The following is an 8,842-nucleotide window of genomic DNA, read 5'->3' on the forward strand; positions in this document are numbered from 1 at the left end:
TGGATGTTTCTGGAGACGCGGCGATTTCTTTTCTGCTGAGCTGTTTGCTAGTATCGAGGAGACAGACAGACAGTACGCTGGTGACTCACCATACCCTGTCCTGCGTGTGCATTAAGGTCGTGGATTGAATGATGACCCCACGCGGTGGGATTTGATTGGGTGCACGCCGCGAGCCGAGACCATTTAACCCGAATCATTGTCGCTAACCGTTAAGTGAGATCCGCATCCTGCGGCCCCTTTTGCTTTGAACTACGGACCCGTTTTCTATTTATAATAAGATAAGAGAACCGCGACCCTTTTCAACGTCTAAACCGCGATTCAAGGTTCTAAAATTTCACAGTAGCGGTCCACATAGGTTAGAATATTCCTAAGCTTTTATTATATAATATTTTTACACGGATGGTGAACTACCATTTTTTCTATTTCGGGTAGTCTGACATTTTAATTGGCCACAAATGTAAATTATGGCTCTCCAAATCAGCCTATGCGTTTATGATAAAGAATTTGTATTTGAATAAGAAGGAAAATAAAATCTACAAGATTACCAAGAAAACACTGAAAGAATATAATATTAGAATGGAGATTGTTTACTCTTTACGTGACAGTGGATTCATCCCTCCAACTGACATCACATGATACATAAATGTCATGGCATATATATTTTTTTGTAAACATAATCTCCATTTTCAGATATCATGTATATAAACAAAATACATTGTATAGCTGTTGACTGTTGTCGAAGGGAGGACCATATGTGGGATTTTATCATAGAAGCTAGCACACCGTGATACTCTACCTGTTTATTAGAGTGACGCACAACCTATTCACGATTGTATAGATACTCCCTGATCATCAAGGCGTGATTCCCTGACGCGCAACCCATTCACGATCGTTCATTATTAGTAGATAGATCTTGTGGTGAATAGATCTCAGATGCTATCTTTTTTGTTTATTAGACAGTGAAGACCGAATAAAGAGTCTCGTATAATCGAGTCATAATCCCATGGTTGATAATTTTCAGCGGTCATCTATTCATTTCATACCTATTAAAAATTTTATAGCTAATCTTATCCATCAAGGCCCGGTCCATTGATAGTAAATTCTCAGTGGACATCTTTTCACTTGTTAGATAATGAAGATTATGAAGAGAATTGATTCATCAATGTATAATCACATGCTGAATAGATCTCAAATGCCATCTTTTCATTTGCTAGACAGTGAAGACTGTACAAAGAGCCTGGGTCCATCAAAGCATGGTCTCATTGTTGCTGATTATCAGTGACCATCTTTTTATTCAGCACATATTGAAAATTGTACAATTATTCCCAGTCTATCAAGGTGGGATTCATCGGTAGATAATTTTCATGGGCTATCATTTCGCTTGTTAGTTGTGAAGACTGTACGGAGAGTCTTGGTCCATCAAAGCATGATCCCATGGTCGACATTTCCTAGCATTCATCTTGTGGGCCTTCACACTTTTTTGGATAGATGTGATTGTGATGTGTACACTTCTGCTTGCCTAACATTCGACTTTGTAAGTAATAAACACCATGCATACGCCCCAGTTCATCAATCATACTAGTGAGATGTGATCCACCTATTGTCCCCACTCCATTTTCTTGAACTTAAATTTAAGCTTACCAATTGTTAAAGAAGGTGTAGATATTCACAAATCATTTTAGATCATGGGCCCAAAATTGAAGCATATCAAAAGCTCAAGTGGACCACACTAAACTAAACGATGGGGATAATGTCTTCCACTATTGAAACTGCTTACGATCTACAATAATATCTATTTGTCATCTAACATGTCTATGAGATCACACTAAACTAAATGATGGGGATAATGTCTTTCACTATTGAAACTGCTTACGATCAACAATGATATCTATTTGTCATCTAACATGTCTATGAGATCACACAGGCTTAGATTAAGGAAAAGCAAAAAATGCGGTTGATCCAAAACTCATAGATCATGCCCTAAAATGAGCTTTCAATAGTAAGTGTTCAAGCCCCATTAGTTCCTTTGGTGTGGTCAACTTGAGATCTGGATATACTTTAATTTTTTGCTCATGCCAAAAAAAAATGAGCCGGCAAAATGGATGGATGACATGGATATAACACATGCATCATGTTGAGCCCATATCATCCTGATTTGCAGTAGCTATGTGATATTGGGGTCACCATAACAACCTGCTTTCGTGACTTTTAACTCAATATTGCTCTTGCCTCTACGGGCATGGCATGATTTGATTAGACATCAAGTTGCTATCACAGATGGGGCCCAAACACAAAAGTATGTTCATTTGGACTCGGATTGTGTAGAGTATAGTAGAAGACAGGGGGTCAGTATTGTGTTGACGTGGTAAAGCTTTGCGTTATATCCACACCATCCATCTAATTTTTCCATATCATTTTAGGGATGACCTTGAAAATTAGGTAGATTCAAAGCTCATGTGGATCACACAATAAGAATCAATGGGTATTGAACATCTACCATTGAAAACTTCTCGAGGGCCATGGACGCTTTGATTCAAGCTAATATTTATGTCTTCCCTTCATCGTGGTCTGTGCAACCTCATGAATAGGTTAGATGGTAAACAAACATTATGGTGGGACCTAAAAAGGTTTCAACCGTGGGCGTCATTCTTCCCACTGCTTGATGTGGTGTGGTTAACTCATTTTCGAGCTGAAGCCCTTAAACGATTTGGAAAAATGAATGGAATGTGTGGATATAACACATATATCACAACAGGGGTTATATCACTTTGCCACATCAACGCATTGCAGCACTCAGTGCTTCTCTTTTACATTACAGAAGTCAAGCACTTGTTTAGAAGTTGTTCGATAGCAGTTGCCTGCACTTCAACCAAATCCTGCCATGCCCTGTTTGGCAAAGGCAGTACTCAATCTAGGATGGACTTTGAGCCATCCATCCTGGGGGAGTAGATTAACTATTACCCAGTAACAACTCTATGGTTGTCATCTTATCCGTGTGGGGGCCACCTTGATGTATTTGTTGTATATCCGCACTGTCTATCTGTTTTTCCATCTCATTTTAGATGAGATCCCAAAAATTAAGAAGATCCAAATCTCAGGTGGACCACACAACTAGAAACAGTGATGAATGAAGATTAGAAACTTTTTGTGGGCCACAAAAGTTTTGGATCAAGTTGATCTTTGTATTTTTCCCTTCATCCGTGTCTTATTGACATTATCAATGGGTTGGATGGCAAATAAACATTATGAAAACCTTACAATGGGCCCTTTGGATTTTTTTAATGGCGAAATGCTTAATAACCAATGTTTCCTGTAATGTAGTCCACCTGAGATTTAGATCTACTTAATCTTTGGCACCTTATCTTAAAATGGGATGGAGAAATGATGAACTATGTGGACATACAACAAATCATCAAGGTAAGCCCCATGGTAATGGTAACCCCCACTAAGGTGTTAGGCAGGTAAGAGGTATACACCTAATCGGCTCCCATCAAGGTGCCGCAGGTATCAGCCAATTCTCTCATGCATTCACAATTGTGGGAATAAACTGTATGAACTCGTATTAGATGAGATTAATATTATTATTGTATAATGATTGATGGCATGCCTAAAAGTACCATGGTATTTTGCCAACCTATCTCCTGTTGGGGATAAAATTCATGCTACTGGAAAAGCACTAAATTAAACAAAACCCAGTTTGATGGACCACGTAATTGTAATCAACAAACCAAATTCACAATGGATGCAGTCATTTACACACGTATGTAACTAGAATATCATGTGTAAAGGACTTATATGAATGGACAACATTAATAGAACAAAACACTAATGCGAGGGGATTTCAAAATCCACTACAATTTCTGCATGAGACCAAATGCAATGCCATCGCATAATTCCAACCCTTCTCGGCCTCTCCAAATGCAGCTCCATTCCACTAAATTCCATCTAAGCTCAGGTGCCAAACAGGACCTATTTGCTAGTGGTATTGATGCCAAGTGCCAACAGTTAACACGTCCTGGTATCTATGGTAGCCCTCTGATTGCCACGCCACGTAGAGAATAAATGTAGTAGTGGTAGAGCCACAGTGGTTGTAGAAAATAATAATAATAATAAATACATAAAAAGTAAGACTTGTGGCACAAAATAAAAATAACAGTCCATCAAAATAGATGTACCAAATGGATAAAACAAATACATTATATTACGGTGACTCGGTGAGCCCAACAGAGTTTCTGCCTTGACCGGCAGCGGATTAAGTGAGATCCCGGAGCCAACAGGCAGATGGGATCCCTGACTGTGGGGCTCACAGTGATATATGTGTCTTAATCCACACCATCCAACTGTTTTGAGAGCTCATTTTATGGCGTGATCCCAAAAATTAAGCAGATCCAAATCTTATGTGGACCATAACACGGTAACAGTAGTGATTGAATCCCCACCATTAAAAAATTCACGGGACCACCGGAATGTGTATTTTCCATCCAAACTGTTGATAAAGTCACCAAGATCTGGATGAAGAGACCACACTAATATAAGCTTAATCCAAAACTTTTGTAGCCCACAAGAAGTTTTTAATTGTCAATTACCACTGTTTCTTGTACTATGGCCCACCTGATATTTGAATCTGCTTCATGTTTTCAGATCATGCCACAAAATGAGCTTTGTGGTACGGTGTGGATGTAGTCGCATACATCACAGTGGCCCCACAGTCAGGGTCCCACCAACCTCGGTGGATACGGACGCGGATTAGCTACTGACGGGTTGAGTTGCGAGACTCGCTACTGAAGTGACGTCACCAAGATATGTGGCCCCCCACTATCAAGTTTGTTTTGTATCACACCGTCTATACATTTTGATAGATCATTTCAATGCATGATACAAAGAATGAGGCAGGTCCAAGGCTGGAGTGAACCCCGTCACAGGAAACAGTGGAGAGAGTGACACCCACCGTTGAAACCTTCCGTAGGTCTACCATGATGTTTATTTGAGATCCAACCTGTGCATGTGTTAAAGCAGACACGAAAGAAGGGAAAATATAAATATCAGCTTGATCGAAAACTTTTGCGGCCCTTAGAAATTTTTAATGGTGGATGTCACTCTCCCCACTGTTTTCTGTGGTGGGGTCTACTCGAGATTTGAATCTGACTCATAATTTGGATTAAGCCTAATATGATCTCTCTAAATGGATGGACGGTGTGGATACAAAAAATACATGAAGGTGGGGCCCACAGAAGTTGGTGACATCACTTCAGTAGCGAATCTCGCTACTCAACTTGCCACTGTCAGTATCTAATCCGCGTCCGGTGGATACGGGGTCTCACCTAATCCGCTCCCGCCTTGACCGTCCAGCGGGGGTAGGACGCAATCAGCATCCGGTGGTGGGACCACAGCGGTCAAAGAATTAAAAAATATATAAGAAGATAGGACTACATTGGGAATCGAAAGTTGAACCGGAATTTCTGTTCGCTATACACTGGGCATGCAGTCGTCATTGTAAAGATCTTTCAATTAAAGTAATGTAAACTAATCTGGTGGGATCTGTTGAAGACATTGAGTGGAAGGATATGGATTTAATCGCCGATCTGCAACCATTCGAACAGGATATCCGGTCGAGGATCGGCCAGTTTGAAAGTGCACATTATAGGACAGTTCCTACGTGCAAGCGTGTCATATGTGTAGAGGTTTGAGGTCGTCTGTAATGTAGTTTCCTACGTGTGCATACGTGTCGCATGGACACGAGATACTGGCCATTGAAAATTCATGATCGAGGAATCGATCCAGGTTTGTCAGTTGAGCCAAACAGCCGGGCGCGATATGCACAAGGGCATTGTCTGGTCGGTGGTTAACATCGGGTCCCACACACGAACACGTGTGTGCAGTGCTTTTTAATACTCAAGGGCGAGACAAACGAATGTTTTTTATTTTTATTTATTTATTTTGTCTTTTCCACAGGCAAGAAATCCAAGGCCATTCAAATATTCAAGGGTGTTTTGCTCGTTGACGCAGCGACAAGGCTATCCACTAAAAAATGTGTGGATCGCCTTTCTGGTCATGGATTGCCCGCAGCGCCCCGCCGCCGGGGATTCCTGCAGTCCTACGCTCTAGAGCCTATCCGCACCGTCCATCCATTTGCCAGGTTATTTTAACGACTTGATGGGCATTTAATTTCCATGGTGTGGTCCACTGAACTTTGGATCTCCATCGTGATTGTTCTCATGCCCTAAAACCAGCTGTTGAAATGCATGGATGGCATGGACATAACGAATATATCACGGTGGGTTCTATATTGCTTAGGGCTGAAAGAATCCCTTACCTGTAGCTGGGTGTTTGTCCATTTGCCGAAAAGGCACCCACTAAGGTCGTGTTGGTGCATGAGGGAACCACGTTTGGGTAAGCATTCTTAACTGATAAACACAATGGTGAAACTCTACCCTATCCATTAGGCACGCTGCCTCATGTTCAGCCTTAGGCTGGTCATGATTTGGATGTATATGATATTTGGCAAAATAATTATAATAAGTCTATTTAAAATACATCATTTGGCCTAAAAAGACTAAATTTAAAACCTTGGTTGAGCCACAAACATAAGATTATAAACGAACAGCTCAGCAATGTTTTTTTTAACTGTCTATTTACATGTCCAATGTTTTACTATTTCGATTATTTTATTAATGTAATTTTAAAGATGTTGCCTATAATGTGATTGTTTGGCATATCATAAACATGTCATGTGTATAATGAATTAGTAGCCTAACAATATTGCAATTCTTCTCTTTAAAAATGAGTCAAAAAGCATCTACTAATGGATTAATGTAAAAAGGAAAAATATTAGCAATAGCGGAATAATGTATTTCAAATACAAATTCATGCTTTTAAATTGATTTTGGATTTCAAATGCACTCAAAAACCACATTTGGCACCCTAAACATATTAGGCATACTGTCTAGCATGCACATACGCTATATATACAATATGTGACATGATAAAATAAAATAAAATGTGACATATGATCAACCGTTTAAGCTCAAAGGCTCAACGTGCATGTCCTGCCATGATGTCCTTAAACTCTCCACGGCCAATGAAATAAACTAAATCAGCTTGTCTTGGCACAACTTTAATTAAATCCAAACACCGCATAAGACCCTTCATGTAGGAAGTGTAAACGATTGGCCATTTTAACTTTACCTAAACACATAGGATTATTGGGACGGAGCAGTATAGGTGTTATTGGGTAACAACTACTGCGGGGCCTATCTTGATAATGTGTTGTATATCCATGCCATCTATTCGTTTTTCCAGCCCATCTTAAAAAGTGATCTGAAAAACAAATTCATATCTCAGGTAGACCACACCACAGGAAACAGTGTTGATTGTTTATTTCTCATCAAAACTTTTGATGAGGTCAATAAGAATTAAATAAGGTAAAACACAAAGATCAGCTTGATCCAAAGTGTTTGTGGCGTATAAAATGTTTTTAATAGTCATTCACCATTGTTTCAAATGGTGTGGTCCACCTAAGATTTGGAGCTGTTTAAGGTTTCCCATAACATTCTAAAATGAGATGGAAAAACATACATACAGCATGGATATACACCAACTTCATTAAGATGGCCCCACAGAGTAACATCCACTAAGCTCTGGTGGCACCTAATCTGCTCCCTATTGGGATACTCAATTTATTTAAGGTCTTTTTGGATACTACCAAATAAGTTACTTTTTTTTACTTATAATAATAGATAAATTACTTATCTATGATAAATAAACTTAGTTTAAGATCAAATAGCTTTTTTTAATATAAAGTTACTTAAACACTCTAAATTAACAAGTAAAAACCAAGATAAGCTACTGATATTATCAATAGAGTAACTTACAATCCAAACGCCCCCTAACTATAGCCCGCTCTGGCGCTCCCTTATCAGATGGTAAAGATCCACGGATCTCGTGAAGTGGTAATGGTTGAGATAGTTTTTGTACATCCATGCATAGCTGAACCATGTTATGGACGATGAGGATCATTGGACTAATACGCACAAGTATGGTGGGATGGGGCCGGAGTCCGCACTCTTTCAGCACGCTAACCCCAACCCTCTCCCTAGTACAGATGTGGATCACCACATGATCAGTGCTACATTCGTATGGACAAAATTGAACGGTTCCGATCATCCTATATGTGTGATCTTTGGGCAATGCCTATCCACAGCGAGAGCCGATTAGGTGAGACCCCGGCCTCACCCAATCCGATTTGGTATTATGTATACACGACGTCTCATCCGTATTTTTTTATGACATTATCCTACAACAAATCAATTATACTATAAAATAGGAAAGAGTATTGATTGGCTTAATGGTCCACAAAAGCTTTGAATCAATCTGATATTAATTTTTCTCCCTTCATCCATGATTATGTGACCTTATCAACAGATGGGATGGTAAATAAACACAATGGAGACGTTAATGTGCGCCCTAAGAATTTTTTAATGGTAGGACAGTCAGTCACCACTGTTTATTATGGTATAGTCCACTTGATTAGTGGATATTCTTAATTTTGACATAATGCCCTAAAATGATCTGAAAAAACCGATAGACGGCGTGGATACATAATTCGTACATCACGGTGGGCCCCACGGTAAGGGCCACACCATCTTGGGTGAGGTCGGGGACTCACCTAATCCGCTCTTATCAACGGTTGAAAGCTGTTATTCCTCGAGTACAAAACTGTCGGCAGAGGAATATTTTATAGGAAACCAAAATTCCACATACCCTATCACCAAGCGCCACACGCACACAAATGGGAAACACATGTGAAGGATCTGAGACGTTCATCAGACAAGCCCCAAAGTTC

The sequence above is a fragment of the Magnolia sinica genome, chromosome 4, assembly GCF_029962835.1.
Source record: "Magnolia sinica isolate HGM2019 chromosome 4, MsV1, whole genome shotgun sequence".
Classification (NCBI taxonomy): domain Eukaryota; kingdom Viridiplantae; phylum Streptophyta; class Magnoliopsida; order Magnoliales; family Magnoliaceae; genus Magnolia; species Magnolia sinica.